The sequence below is a fragment of the Parasteatoda tepidariorum genome, chromosome 3 (assembly GCF_982258835.1).
Source record: "Parasteatoda tepidariorum strain Cologne lab strain chromosome 3, Ptep-v5.0, whole genome shotgun sequence".
NCBI classification, from domain to species: Eukaryota; Metazoa; Arthropoda; class Arachnida; order Araneae; family Theridiidae; genus Parasteatoda; species Parasteatoda tepidariorum.
The window spans coordinates 71,984,493-72,001,365 of record NC_141757.1 but is presented as its reverse complement, the minus strand read 5'-3'; the positions used below and the strand labels follow the sequence as shown (position 1 = coordinate 72,001,365).

The following is a 16,873-nucleotide window of genomic DNA, read 5'->3' as shown; positions in this document are numbered from 1 at the left end:
GACTCTGAAAAAATATGGTGGTAACCGCAATCAAGAAAATGTAATCCCAATAATTTAATGTGACGTGTAGTTGAACATAAAGAGCTCTTAAAATTAATTTCTTTTTTTGTATATTTCGTCTTAACTTTAAATCTATTAAAGGAAGAAAAAATGCACACAATTATGAAAGTTGTTTTTTGAATGATAATTTCACGCTAAAAATATAGTTTTTAATAATTATTATTTTTAAATTTAAGAATGGTAAAAAAATTAAACATTGCAAGTCATACACCTTTTTACAAATACTACTTCAAATGACAGATTTAAAATTTGAACTGAATTAGAGAACTGAAATTTCAAAAACGCAACATTTTTAAAACTTCTTTACTCTACTCAAAAATAACGATTTCATTTTATTTCACAAAGTGGCATTTAAAATTATCATTAAATTAAATAGTACTAAAAATTGTCATTTTTACATTGAATTATTTTTGAATAAACCTGTTTCATAATTGTGAGCAAAATTCCCTCATATATTTGCAGAGATAGGCTGAAGTAGCAAAAATCAAAATCAACATAAAAAGGTTGAACTTTTGGTCACTTTTCAGATTTAACTATAGTGGAGCCATATTTAAAGTTAGCGGCTATCACCATAATTCAAGGTAATGATTCAAAATCTATCATAGAAAAAGCTATGTTTATTCACTGGAAGTATGTTTTTGTGTCTGTTTCCTAAACTTAAATCATTTTTGGCACAAATTAATTAAACCAATTGCGTGACAATCATTTATCTAAAAGTAATTTTGTGCACAAAAATATTAATAATTGTAATTTTTATTATTTAATCTATTAATTTTGAAAATTATAATTCATAACTTTCAAGTCACGTTATTTAATTTAAAATAGCAATATACAAAATTTAATCATAATTAAATCAGTTGAATAGTTCATGAAAAAAAAATAAAGCCGTTTTTTTTGTAATTTTTATTTCTCGGACGATTTTATTTGATTTCGTTGAAACATTGGATTTTATTTCACATAATATCAACTTTTGTATACCTTATAATCTAAACAGTTTCGATCCCTCATTATTACTAAATTAAATAATAAAAATCAATACAATTAGGTACTTGCACTTCAAGAAGAAGATCACGGATACCCACACATGTGACCCATGACGTCAACTGATTGTTTATTAATAAAATGGCTTGTTAAGTTTCTCGACATAAGTTAGAATGTTAATTAAAGTGAAGTTAACTAAATATAGCGCCGTATCGCACATCGAATTTATTGAAATATAATTTTTATCGTCTACGTCTTTCACTTAACTTATTATTTGCTTATGAATTTTATTGTAACCATGTGATATTTTCGATTTGTTTTGTGTACCTGGCAACTGCGATGCATAATTTTTTTATATTCTACATGACTTCTTCATGCCTGTCTTTGTGTTAAGTAAGAAATGCATAGTGAAAGAATTAAAATCCTTGTGAAAGATTCTTTGTGTAAGGATATTTCTTTTTTTTTTTTAATGGCGGGCACTTGGGATGTAGTGTCCCTTTGGCCAGCCAGAATTGCTACTCTCTTCTCGTTACCCAGTGGGCACCTGTGGCGAAGCCACGGCGGTGGAGCAGCGTCGCCCACGGCACACAGCCACAATCCCGTTTATACGGCGGTCACATTCACACAAAGGAGAAAGGACATAGAACACAGTGAGAAAGAAACATCCATGCCTTGAGCGGGATTCGAACCCGCAACCATCGGCTCCGCAGTCAGGCACGCTAACCACTGGGCCACCTAGTCGGCTTGTGCAGGCCTAGAAGTGACTCAGAGCAAAAATATAATAGGAAATATAGGAATTCATTTAAGAAATTATAGGAATTTTATAGGAATGTTTTGAAAATAATATAAGAAACCCTAATATTTTGTTTAAAAAATATAGATTCAAAATTTGCATAGAACATGTACAACTTTTATTAATGTGTTATTCAAAACTAATGTTATGAAAAAACATTTCTACAAAACTCCATCCTAGCTTTAAAACTAAATGTTTTATTAGATAATCTAACTGGAGAAAAAAAGGAACACTGATTGTAGACAAATTTTAGCTTTCTTGTCCAGGACTAGGTTGGAATATATTTCTTAATATATTTGAGTAAAGCGTAGACTTATAACAGAATATAATGTTATACATTTATAAAAGAATGATCAATAAAGTAATTATATTTTTAAAATTTTTTGAGCAAAAAGTTTCAAATAGAAAATCTGAATAAAAACTATTAAGTTCATTAATACACATCATTAGAGTTAAGAAAAAAAGTTAATTAGTAATAATGTTGGTAACACTAATTAATATTATATGAAAATCTAACTCCTCATCTTTGCAACACATGAACATAATCGAAACAATATATACAATCGAAAACAATAAGTGCAACTGGAATTAAAATTTAGAACAAAGTGAACAAATACGAATATAATACACTAGAATATACTAAGAGTGAAGAACTCAGTTAGAATCAATACATATACGTAGAATTATTATTTTTTATTAGCTTCAGCAAGCTTTTCAGTTAATATTTTAACCTGATTAGTTGCGGATTCTATGATTGCAGATGCAATTCTCATTTCATTGAAGTCTTTAGTTTTTAATGCTTTTTGTAGGCGGGCATTACTCTCCTGCAGTAAATTCTGGGAAAGACTTAATTCATCTTTTAAGGATTTCACATGATTTTCTAAATCACGCAACTTTTCTTTTGCATCTGTCTTTTGTTTTTTCCGCAATTGCTCCGATTCTGATAGAGATCGTTTTTCTGTGTCTATCTTAGCTTGGGAAGCTTCTTTTTCTTTATCTTCTTTATATGCTGAATGTGCTTTAGTTACAGAGTTCAATAATGAGAAAGTTATAGGTATATTTAAAATGTTATTATCATGTCTCCGAACTGCATCTTTAACTAATCTTAGGCCAATAATTGATTTTTCAGACAAACAGGATCTTTCTGGTGATAAAATAGCATTGTTGACTGAGAATCCTCTCTCAACATCTGCATTGCCATGTGAAAGAGAGAGGCAGGATTTTACCAACAAAGATAAGTTTTTGTACTTTAGTACACCGGTGTATTTGTCAGTTAGTTTGAGCACTTTGGCCCAATAACTGTCCACTCTTTCATACTTAACAGCAGAATTTTCAGAATGAATGAGAGAAGTGAACTGATCACAGAGTTTGTTGATATCTCCATCCAAACGATACATTTGCCATTCTCTGACGATTGTGTCAACTTCTTTATCTGTAAGATGAAGAGGTTTCATTTTTTTGCACAGTCTAGTTACAGCATTATCAGAGGAGTCTTTCCTCATGATCGGGTGCAACACTTCCATATCCTTTAAGAAATTATTACAAATGGGGAGATTTTGTCGTATAGAATTTGTCAATATTACAAGGAATTTTTTAAATTCAAATCTGAGATGTTTACGGTCTGGTTCCTTAAGCTTTAAAACAGTCCTTTTGGCAGCTACTCCTATGTTAATGTCGTGAATCGGTTTTAAGTTTGCCGTGTCATCAATAATGTTGCATAAAGGCACGCCTTCTTTCACAGCAACTAAGCTTTCTTTTACAAATTTGATCATAATATTTCGTAACAATTCATTGGTTTTGTTGTACAAAAGATGCACCAGAGGTCCTTCTGTTTGAAAAATTGCTAAATACGAATCCAAAATTGGAATCATATCAGAAACAAATTCAATAGTCGCTAAAGATGCAGGATCTTTTAACTCCTTAACAATTCTCAGATACCTTGAATTACTTTGAATTGTTGAAAAGTTTTTTTGCTTTGGCAAAAAATTTATAAAATACTCCTTCAATGCAGGATACACTAAAATAATCCTGTTTAGTACAGGACCAAGTGTAAGCCATCGAGAATTAACGTGTCTCAAAAGAAATTTTTGTTCTAAATTGAGGAGGCTTTGTAGTTCTTTCAAATCTTCTCTTCTTGCTGCACTTAATTTAAAAAAAACCAAAAAGGTCATTTGCAAACTGATCTAAATCAAGTGAAAGAGAAGATACGGCTTTGGAAAATGAGTTATGAACTTTGTGAAGGGAACATGTCCCAAAATCGACCAAGTTCTGGTGAATTTTCCAGGGCCAGTCTCTCGTTTAATTTTTTAGCAACTGATTTATTTACATTTGGTCCATCCATACTAAGCATTAAAAGTTTACTTAGCGGCAATTTATGATTATTTAAAGTCTCTACTAAATTACAACAGATTTTATTAGCATCTGCATGTCCCAAAAAGACTGAATTTATGTCATGTATTTTATCTTCAGTGTAAATGCGCCTTGCAGCGACTCAACTCAACTCCACCTTTTGTTATCCCGCGCTAGTCAGTTGTTGTTCAGCTTTAAACGTAACAAGATGTAAACCTCACCTTCTCCCTAATAAAATATGATTTACCTTGATTCTAGTATATAATAATTTGGCGACGAGGATAAAAGAATAATAATGACGGAACTCAATCAATTAATTACAACTCTTCAAGAATTTGTTCAATCAGTAAAATCAACACCAGAATCGAAACGAAGCGCAAAAGATGTCATCGCTTCTCAAAACTTATCATTCGATCCTTTTGATGCCGCTGTCGAATCCTTTGATTGTTATTCTCAACGACTTGAAAATTATTTCAAATTAAAAGGACTGTCAGCAGATGATCCAGAAACAGAAGAATTAAAGGTACTCGAATTAATTAACTGTCTTGGCTCACGACAATACCAGCTGCTTTCGAGTCTTACTGCACCGGATATTCCGTCGACAAAAACATTTCAAGAACTGCTATTGCTTTTAAAGAAGCATCTATCACCGAAACCGAATGTTCTTACCGAACAACATAAATTTTTTTCTAGACATCAACATCAAGGTGAGTCGATTTCTACTTTCGTTTCTTCATTGAAAGATTTAACAAAAAATGCTGAATTCAAATCTGAATGTAATTCTAATAACTGTTCTAAATCTATGTTAAACTTATTATTACGATCACAATTTATCAGAGGTTTAGCTGATGCCGATATTCGTGAAAAATTATTGCAACTAGGTGATGCTACATTTGATGAAACTATTGAAATTGCCTTAGCAATTGAAGCTGCTAAAATCGAAAATAAAGAAGTTTATAAGAGTAATTATCCTAATTTCATTAATAAAATATCAAGTGGCTATATAAAGAAAAAATTCAACAGTAAATTTCGAAATTCCGAAAACGAAAGTAAACATCAAAACAGAAGTAGATCAAAATCGCCTATGAAAAATAAAAGCAGTATTAACTTTAAAGAACTTGGATTAGAGGGATTATGTTTACATTGTGGAAAAACAAATCATAAAACTCAAGATTGTTTTCTTAAAAATAAATTACGATGTAAATCTTGCATGAAACGAGGTCATTTAGCTAACGTGTGTATATCAAAACAGTTCAGAAATAGATCTAGAAATCGAAATATAAATCAAATAACAGATGATTCTAATGAACTAAGTACTAACGTAAATCAAATTTATGATGTATTTTTGAACGATTTCAATCATGATGACAAAATGTATGTTCCAGTTAAATTGAATAGCATTGAACATCGCTTCGAATGCGATTCCGGAAGTAAGGTTAGCATAATAAATAATGACGAATTCAAAAAATTATGTCTGAATGTTCCGATAAAAAAAACGAATGTATCTTTTAGAAGTTATACGGGACAAATTTTTAAGCCTCTTGGTGTTGCTCAGATTAAAGTATCATATCAAAATAAATCTAGCTTTGAAGATTTGTATGTTGTTTCGATAAAGAAAAATTCTATATTAGGGCGTGATTGGATTAGAAACTTGAATATTAATTTAAATGATCTTCACATTATTTCTGCACAAAATACAAGTATTAAACCCAGCATTTCCTCTACTGATTTTTCTATACAGAAAATTATTGATTCTTATTCTGATGTGTTTGAACCTAAAATTGGTTGCATTCCTGATTATACTTGTACACTAAAGCTAATTCCAGATGCTAAACCCATTTTTATTAAACAACGTACTGTACCGTATGCTTTAAAATCAAAAGTAGAACAAGAATTAGATAAATTAGAAGCGGAAGGTGTAATAGAAAAAATAGACGTATCAGAATGGGGTACACCCCTAGTAGTTGTCCCAAAGCATGATGGCACAATTCGTATTTGCGCAGATTTTAAAGTTACAATCAACAGTCAGCTTCAAAATGCCAGACACCCAATTCCTAGAATTGAGGACATTTTCAATAAATTACGCGATGGGAAATATTTCTGTACGCTCGATATCCACAAAGCATATTTACATTTGAAAGTCGATGAAGAAAGTGCAAAATATCAGACTCTTTCTACTCATAGAGGTACATACTTAGCAAAAAGATTATTTTTCGGAATAAAAACTGCACCAAATGAATTCCATAAATTTATTGATCAGTTTGTCCAAGATTTGGATGGAACTATTGCCTACTTTGATGATATTATCATCCAAGGAAAAGATAAACAAGATTGCCAGCAACGTTTATTTAAAGTATTAGAAAAGTTACGGGAACATAATTTGCATCTTAATCTTAACAAATGTAGATTTTTCGAGGAAAAAGTTCAGTATTTGGGACATGTTATCAGTTCTGCTGGACTACACAAATCACCTGATAAAATTCAAGCTATATCCGAAACACCTCGACCAAACTCCGTTGATGATGTTCGTAAATTCATTGGACTTGTCATGTATTATTCTAAGTTCATTCCAGATGCTTCCAGCCTACTTCATCCGCTAAACAAACTCTTATGTAAAAACGCACGTTTCCGATGGACTGCAGAATGTGAATCTGCGTTCATAAAAGCAAAATCAATTATAACCAGTGACCAGATTCTAGTGCCTTTCAATCCAGCTCTTCCAGTAACATTAGCTACTGATGCCAGCCCTTTTGGACTTTCAGGAGTTCTTTCACACACTATGCCAAACGGTATAGAGCGTCCTATCGCTTTTGCTTCCAGAAGTCTCACGGTTGCCGAGAAAAATTACAGTCAATTGGATCGTGAAGCTACAGCAGTGGTTTGGGCTTGCAAAAAATTTTACGATTATATTTTTGGCAGAAAATTTACCTTGATTCTCGATAACAGAGCCATTTGCGCTATCTTCCATCCAGAGAAAAGCCTCCCAGTTATGACTGCTTCAAGAATTCTTCGATATGCTCAATTTCTTTCGAGTTTCGATTACACAAGTATACATAGAAAATCTGAAAAGCATACAAATGCTGATTACCTTTCAAGAAATCCTCTTCCACTACCAGTTAATTACGTCAACTGTATTGATGAATCACAAGCACTCCAGCAATTTATCATAAATTACATTTCAACTGAAACAATTACAGCAAAACAAATTCAAACAGAAACAGAGCTTGATCCTGATCTTAAAAAAATAAAATACGATATTGTTATTGGAAACAAGTTTGATCCCAGCATAACCGTTCAAGATGGAATCCTATTTAGAGGAAATCGAGTTATCATTCCCAAATCTCTTCAACCTGAAATGCTCAAGCAACTACATTCTACACACATAGGAATTGTGAAAATGAAAGCTCTATCTTGAAACTACTGCTATTGGAAAAACATTGACACCGATATTGAAAACATGGTTAAGAGTTGCCGTGAATGCTGTGATGTAAGAAAAAATCCAGCGAAAGCACCTCTTCACATATGGGAAACACCTGAGAAAAATTGGCAACGCGTGCACATCGACTATGCCGGACCCTTCATGGAGCATCAATTTTTAATTGTTGTGGATTCACTTTCAAAATGGCCTGAAATTTTTGCTATGAAGACATCTCCTACATCATCAAACACAATTTATTATTTAGAAGAAATTTTTAGTCGTCATGGATTGCCTGAAATTTTAGTTTCTGATAATGCCGCAATTTTTAAGTCAGCTGAATTCCAAAATTTTTGTAAGTCAAATGGTATTAAACAGCGTCTTATTGCTCCAGGCTATCCAGCTACAAATGGCCAAGCAGAGCGCTATGTCCAGATATTAAAAACGAAATTAAAATGCATGAAGTATCATCCAGGTTCCCTCCATAGTAAATTATGCAAACTACTTTTCCGATACAGAATAACACCACTTAACAATGGAAAAACCCCGTCAAAAATGTTATTTGGTAGAAACTTAAGATGTGAATTCGACTTAATCAAACCAACTAAAGGACAAAAAAATAATGCCTTGCAGCCAGAATTTAACAAAAATTTCAAGTTAGGAGAAAGAGTACAGTCTCGCAACTATACATCATCTGCTAAATGGAAGTATGGAACTGTTGTTGAAAAACTTGGACGACTTCACTATCTCATTGAATTAGACGACGGTTATGTGATCAAGCGTCACTTTAACCAATTAAGAGCTTGTCAAGTTGAAAAATCAATAACTCCTTCTTTAAAATTTTCTAGGCCCAGGACAGTACACTTTTCTCTTCCAGTATCCAGTTCTACATCCACCACACCCTCCTCTCGTCCAGTATCCAGCTCTACACCCACCATACCCTCCTCTCTTTCAGTATCCAGCTCTACATCCACCATACCCTCCTCTCGTCCAGTATCCAGCTCTACACCCACCATTCCTTCCTCTCTTCCTGTATCCAGCTCTACACCCACCATACCCTCCTCTTTTCCAGTTTCTAGTCCTGTAACCCAGAGAAATCCAATGCAGTTAAGGAGATCAACTCGGGAAAAAAGACCAGTCACCAGATTAAATCTCTAATTATTCGTTATTGACTCTTAAATTTTAATAATTCATAATTAACCTTTTATTTAAGCGCCAGAGAGTTGTCATGTATTTTATCTTCAGTGTAAATGCGCCTTGCAGCGACTCAACTCAACTCCACCTTTTGTTATCCCGCGCTAGTCAGTTGTTGTTCAGCTTTAAACGTAACAAGATGTAAACCTCACCTTCTCCCTAATAAAATATGATTTACCTTGATTCTAGTATATAATAATTTAGATAAGAACTAACAACTTTATCGCACTCTTCGCTCCAAAATCTGATATATATGTCCAGTTGCTTCTTAATTTGGCTTGTTGTGGTTTCGTCGAAAGCCAAAGTAAACAAACTAGGAGACTTTTTTAACTGGATGATTACTTCATTTTGAAAGTATGGCCCAAGGCCATGAGACAATATGTAGGAAACTTTCCGGTCACTAAACTGCATTTGATTAATGATAGAGTTACCTTCAAACATAGCCTGAAATAACGGCACAATATCCTGACTTGAAGCAAATGAATAATTGGACACCGCGACTTTCATTGCCCACAAAGCTTCAGCCTTAGCAACTTTTTGGTTTTGGCTCAACTGCATCATCACAACTTTTGAATTGGTTCCAGTTGTGGTACTAGAGCTATCTTTTTTTCCAAACAATTTACTCTGCCCTTTAGCTTCTTTGGCGGCCTGCTGATGCTTTTTCCCATTAGAATGTTGCAGTAGTTGGGAAATTCCACTATTTGAAAATTGAACACAACTGTTACAGAGACTACAGTATGCAGTATCCCCATCTTTACCTTCTTGACACCAATTACTTAATAAATCCCCATTTTTGTCGAGAACTTCAAGCCATGAGAGCTGAAATTTAGTTTTTCCAGCAGGCATTTTTCTGAAAGAGAAGTACAGAAAATTATTGCCTATTCAAACATATTAAAAAGTTTTAAAAAGCAAAATCTATTTAAACTGATTTCTATATAAAAAGGAAATTTCTTTACTGACTTAAGGGGTGACTAATTATAAACCAGTTATAATAACCTTAGGAAATATAATTAAATTTATTTTTTAAAGCCACCTGCACAAGTTTTTTAAACTTACGTACCATATTTTTTTAGAAATAAAACTACTTGCATTTCAAATCAATATTTTAAAATAAACTTTAGCATTTGACAGATTTGAAAAATTTAGTAGGAATAAGGAAAAAAAAAAGTTAATGAAAATTTATTTATACCCATTTTAATTCTTAAGTTTAATGTTTTCAAGAGTGAGCTTCAAATTTTCTTTTAACTCAAAAACATTTAACAGAACAAAGGGTTGCTTAATTAGGAATGAAATACAGTAGAGAACCCGGCATGTTCGGGACCATCGCTATCCCAGATGTCTGAATTTGCATGCTTTCGGGATATGCTAAAAAACATTATAAATCGATGTTTCAGCGAACCCAAATTACAATGAAAAATACTAACATAGTTTAAAATATGAAAAATAAATAAGGAAAGTTCTCCTTAGTTAAACAAATCGAAAGAAAACAACATTTAAATCAATAAAAACATTTACAAATTAAGATTAAAAAAAAATTTAAAAAAAATAATAAATAAATCGTATTTAAAAATAAAAGAAAACAGAAAAGAATCGTATCAACTGCGAGAGTTTTTAAAAATAAAAGAGTAGAGAACCAATTATCCGGGATGCTCGGGACCATCGCTATCCCGGATGTCTGAATTTCCCGGTTTTCTGGATCGACCAAAAAGTGTCGTTAATCGATGTTTTATCGACCCGAATTACAAGGAATAATGCATAAAGTAAGAGAAAAAAAAAAGGTACTCCTAACTTTAAAAAGAAAAAATGGCAGAAATATAACATTTAAAAGAATAAAAAATTTGCAAGTTTAGACAAGAAAAACAAGTTTAAAAAATACAAAATTCTCATATTTATTTTTTAAAAATAATTACAATTCCTAAATTAACTAATATAAACAAAACCAATGATCAAATAACGCAGTAAATTTCATACCTAATTATACGGGGAGAAACGATAAAATAAAAGGAAAACTTATTAATCTGAATAAAAACACTTGAAAATTATCGAACCGAAACGATAGTTGAAAAAGGCACTAGCATAAAGTGACCACACGTCCCGATTTCGGCGGGACAGTCCCGCTTTTTGGTGGACTGTCCCGCGTCCCGCCGATTTTTTGAAATGTCCCGCTTTTTAGAAAATATCTGTATTTCTTATTTTAAATGTACTGTAAAAATATATTACCTATTATTTATTAAGTATTATGGTGAATATAAAGAATTAAAAAATAGATAAAAAAACACATAAAGTGCATGCAGAGTAAACTAAATTAGGCAATGTACCGCGTTAGATTTATTCGGTGGTGTTCGATCATTGTCGTTACGTCTCGGCTTAATTCATATAAGTGCAGACAGGCGGACTGCCGATAGACAGTGCGGTTTGTTCTTTTCAATTTGACTTTCGGTTTGACTCGATTCGATTGACGAAGATAGTGGTAGAGCAATAGTCGCTACAACGTAATGGCCAATAAGGTAAAATTTAATACTCTTTTTTAGCCTTTGTAGTAAATTTTTTTATTTATTTCTAGTATTTACCCACAGAATAAAAGATGAGTAAAAAAAGAGAATGCAAATTTAATGAAGAGCTAAGCAGGGAATTTCCATTTATTAAAAAAACTAAAATAGACTATATGGTACTGTGTGATAAATGCAATGCTGAATTTTCGGTCTCACATGGTGGAAAAAACGATATTACTAAACATCTAGCGACAAAGAGGCACAAAAGATTTTTGAATAATGCCGCTTCTTCGTCTAAAATGGAACAGTTTTTTCGCAGTGCTAACTTTGGCAACACGGAAAAACAGCTAGCATTAGCGGAAGGGCTATTTGCTTTCCACACCATAAACCACAATCAAAGTTTCAGATCAATGGATTGTACGTCGCAAATGATCAAAACATTATTCGACAAAAAATTTGCATGTGCAAGGACCAAAACCGAAGCAATTATTTGTAATATTTTTTCACCATATTCGTTTTCCCAATTGCAGAAAGAATTAGAAAAATGCTCATTTATATCCATATATTCTGATGCTTCCAACCACAAAGATTTAAAATTATTTCCCACAATTGTTAGATTTTTTGATCCAGAAACAGGAATTAAAATTAGAATATTAGATTTTGTTTCATTGCCGGGTGAAACTTCACAAATAATTTTTGACTCAATAAGTACTATTTTGAAAAAGAATAATTTGAACGATAAAATTATTGCCTATTGTGCGGATAACACTAACGCAAATTTTGGTGGAAAAGCTAGAAGAGGCATCAATAACGTTTTTACGAAACTTAACGAACATTTGAACCAAAAAATTATTGGAGTAGGTTGTGCAGCTCACATTCTACATAATGCTATTCAAACAGCATCTGACTTACTTCCAGTTGATGTTGAAAATATTATTGCAAAAATTTATTCGTATTTTTATATACATACTGTGCGTGTTAAAAGTTTGAAGGATTTTTGTGAAAGCGCAGAAATCGAATATAAAAGAATTCTTGGTTACAGCAAAACACAATAACTAGCTCTTTTACCAGCTGTAGAAAATATTTTAAAAATATACGAACCATTAAAATTATACTTTTTATCACAAGATAAATGTCTAAGAATATTGCAGCTCTTTTTTGAAAATGACACATCACAAATTTGGCTTCAGTTCATTCACAACCAAGCTACATTATTTCACAATGCTGTGAAAATTATTGAAGGGGACAAAATTTCAATTACGGAAGTGTCAAATGAAATCAATATTTTAAAAATAAAATTACGAAAAAGAATTGATAACGATTACATTCCTTTAATTTTTCGAAAAGACATCACTAGGTTGGAAGAACAAGGTGCCATTAAAAGACCTGATTTTTTGAACCATGTCAAAAATTTCTATAATTACTGCTTGGAATATCTTGAAGAATAGACAGTTCAATTCGAAGATGTTAAAAATTTTCATTGGGTGACATTAAAAAAGGAGATTTTATGGGAATATGTGGAAAAATCTTTTGAATATATTAGTAACCATTTTCCGAAAAATAATATTTGCGAAAATGATCTTTTTGATGAGGTGTCATTGGTTAAAAGATATGTTACAGATGAAAAAATTAAATGTTGGTTGTCTGCAAATGTGGAAACAGACAAAAAATGGACGGAGTTATTCCTTCATTTTAAACAGAATAATATTCTTTATCAAAATATTTTGAAAATTGTAGAATTCGCGCTCTCCCTTCCTGGAACAAATGCAGCAACAGAACGTGTTTTTTCTAGTATCAATAAAATATGGACAACTGAAAAAACGCAGTTGAACATTAAAACTTTAAAATCCATATTAAGTGTAAAATATAATTTGACCAATTCATGTGAAATATTTCACGACATTTTAATAAATGACCCGAATCTATTGCAAAGTATTCATTCGGATCAAAAATATGACCGTGAAAGAAAGTCATAATTTTTTTTAAATAAAAAATTTAATTTGATTAAAAATCATAATGTTCAAATTATTATTTTTTACAAATATTTTTATAGTCACCGATAATTAATAATAAATACATTTTTGTACAAGTATATGAATGTATACAATAAAATATATATAACTAAATTGTAATTCTCATTTCATCCCATTTGTCCCGCTTTGTCTTAGTGAAAATGTGGTCACTTTACACTAGCATAAATATTAAAACCCGGAACAAGGCAAGATCAACGGAATTTTTAAAAAAAAAAAACCTAATGATAAAATTTATGAATAAAAAGAATTAATTTATTGAGTGCGAAATTTATCGTGAAAAGAAAAGAAAAATGAAACGTAGTGGAATCAGAAAAACAAAACTGCAATCTGCTTCATAAAATAATCCTATGTTTAAATTAATAAACAATTCTCCTTTTATTTATTTTTTTTTTTTTTGTTGACCAAGAAAAAGTTGCAATTGATACCGCACTTCCAAAGAATGAGAATTTATTCAAAAGAAAAAGATTTTATTTTTATTAGTCGACGTCAAATAAATATATTTTTTTCTTTTCTTTTTCTGTTCACTGATATGCATGCAATGCATTTTCCCCACCCCCCTCGTAAATCAAACAGAAACCGAAATCAGCATACCACACCCTTGAGTTTGATTGACGGCCTAAAGGAAAAAATAAAACATTCCTCCCTTCCCTGCGTTCAAGGTCACGGAGGAAATGAGGTTTCTCTGGGTAAACGGGGAAAAAAATTTTCCCCTTCCTTACATTTTCCTCTACTCAACTTCCAAGATGAGTCCAATTACCGCTTTTTTCGTTCTAGTTTAAAATGGCGGGAAAATCGGACAAAATTTTTCCCGGTTTTCTGGATACCGGATAAATGGTTCTCTACTGTATATAAATTATGATAGTAAAACTGCCAAATTAAGAAAATAAAAAACTTATGTTCACTAATATGCATGTGCAATACCCCTCCTCCTCGTAAATCAGAGAGAAAACGAAACCAGAAAGCCGCTCCTTTTTGTTTGATTGACGGCAGCTTATCAGAAAATCACTGTTTCTTTCCACCCCTGAAGAACTTCAAGGTTACAGAAGAAATTTATTGAAGTTTTCTCTTTCAACAAACAGGGGGAACCCCCCTCCCACACACACAAGTTTTTATTTCACTGAACTTCAAAAATCAGAATTTCCGCACATCGACATAATTCAAAACTGGGGGAAAATTAAGCAAAATTTATCCCGATGGTCTGGATACCGAATAAGTGGTTCTGTACTGTACTTGTATAAGCATATCAGATATTTTTAAGCCAGATACCCTACTTTTTTAAAATTATGTTAAACAATATTTTTTAGAAGAAAAATTATCTACATTTCAGAACAGAATTTTTAATGCAAGCTTCAGTTTCACATTTATTTAAAAAAAAAAAAAGATTTATGAAAATGAAATAATATTAATTTTCAAATTTATTTATTTTCACCAAATTGTTTAATTTTAACTCCCAAACATTTTATTGCACCTGTGTGGACTTTAAAATTAGACTACAGAATAACTATCATAAATGCTTTAAAATGAATGCATTTTTTTTTTTTACCTGTTTGGATATTAATCAAGTAATTGAATTTTTAAATTGCATAAAAATGAATAGCGATTTGCAGACCGAATTATATATAATACGAGTATAGCTCGCAAATTATTTTGCAAATCATGATTTGTAAGTAAGTTACCTACATAGGAATCGCGATTCATAGTCCAAAATCATTAAGTGTGACATTCGTAAATCATGTTCTTGAAAACCAAATCTCTTAAATGCCAACGATTTCGGATTCGTAATTCATGTAATGATTGTTCGTCGCGTGATATGTTTCCAAATTAAACTCGAGAAAGAGAAAAAAATCACTTAATCACATTAAAATAATAAAATAAAAAAACTTTTAAAAGAAAAAAAGAATAATAATATAAACAGAAGAACTTACCTTGAAAACGAAAATCACTTTATAGAATCCGCATGACTACACTAAAATATATTGCTTCGTTCTGGGTTCCTTCTTTTCACACCCTTTCTATTCTATATCTTATTTCAGAAACCTCACATATATTTCCTTCACTTGCTGACGATTCCCTTTTACTTGTACTTGGTGCAGCTGGGTTAAGACATTGCAAACGGATGATTGGTTAAAGAATTTTTAGGTGTGGTTTGATGATTGACATCAGACTAGCGCAAATCGGGACCTCGGACGTTGAGAAAGGATTATAAGGGAAAATTAAGGAAAAAAATACAGAAAATATAGGAAAAAATAGGAAATATAGCAATTTTTCCAGATTAATAGGAAATATAGGAGCGCTGCGAGGCCTGCTTGTGTAAGAATATAGAATATATCACTTAAGAGAATTGATACTTGACGGGCTTGGCTTCCTCGAAATAAAATGGAAAGAACAGTTGCTAACGTAAACAAATACCACGTTTCAACAATCAATCAGGTTCAAGATACCCGTACTACTGTAGGTATCCAATTATGTCTATAAAAGAGTGTCTATAAAAGAACTCCGGGGTTTTGAGGCAAAATATTTTAATGAAATAAAAAACATACATACATGTTTTATACATGACTGAAAAGCTTACATTTGCAAGTTTTTTTTAAGACTTAGTAAAGTTCTATATGAGCCCAGTTAGTGGCACGGTAGACGTCTAAACGGTATTCTACCTCTTCCCATGTCCTGGCGAGCATGTCTGGGGGGACGGTTGCCACACAATTGACTATTCGTTTCCTGAGATGTTGAACATCACGAATTTTCTCTGCATACACAAGATTCTTGATATGCCCCCAGAAGAAAAAATCCAACGGAATCCAAAAGAAAAAATCCAAAATCCAAATCCATTTCAAGGTCAACGCCCTGCAGCGCCGCCAACAGTTGATACAAACATTCCCAATTGGTATGAGTAAAACTTTTTGAGTCACTCTTTTCAGAGAAATCGACTAAATTTTGCTATCTTTTATAGTTAGTGAGATATGAATTTTTAAAACCCCGGAGTTCTTTTATAGACACCCTGTATTATAAATAGATTGTAGCAATATATTTTATAACATTGCTTACCTTTCAATTATGAGTTTTGAAAAGTCACTTTCATCTTAAAAAAACGTTTTAAAGGAAAATAAATAAATAAACATTTTAAACAAATGTTTAAAATTGATCATCACACTTTAAAAACTATCTCAACTTAGAAAAGACTTAATAACGAGATGAATTATGTTGCCGTTTAGGAGGGTTGTTGTTGTTAATTTACGTCGCACTAGAGCTGCACAATGGGCTATTGGCGACGGTCTGGGAAACATCCCTGAGGATGATCCGAAGACATGCCATCACAATTTTGATCCTCTGCAGAGGGGATGACACCCCCGCTTCGGTAGCCCGACGACCTGCACGCGAAGTCGAGCACTTTACGGTAGCACAGTTTAACGAGGACCAATACCGCACACCCTCGGTCCCTACGCAGACTGATCCAAAGATAAAAATTAGTTTAAGAAGTCGTGAAAAAGGAAAGCCTTAGTTTTTGTTCTCTGCTTAGAGAAATCACATACAGGAATAAACACTTAACTGTGGCAAC

General features: G+C 32.2%; 1 pseudogene across 1 annotated transcript; it reads right to left on the bottom strand.

The window, feature by feature from the left end:
- Positions 1-1,990: 1,990 nt before the first annotated feature.
- LOC147813894 (uncharacterized) lies at positions 1,991-15,635 on the bottom strand (annotated as a pseudogene). The gene is made up of 4 exons (XR_015432744.1): positions 15,243-15,635; positions 8,971-9,642; positions 8,461-8,750; positions 1,991-4,273 (listed from the first exon to the last, which is right to left on the bottom strand). The product of XR_015432744.1 is annotated as an uncharacterized LOC147813894 (transcript).
- Positions 15,636-16,873: the final 1,238 nt, after the last annotated feature.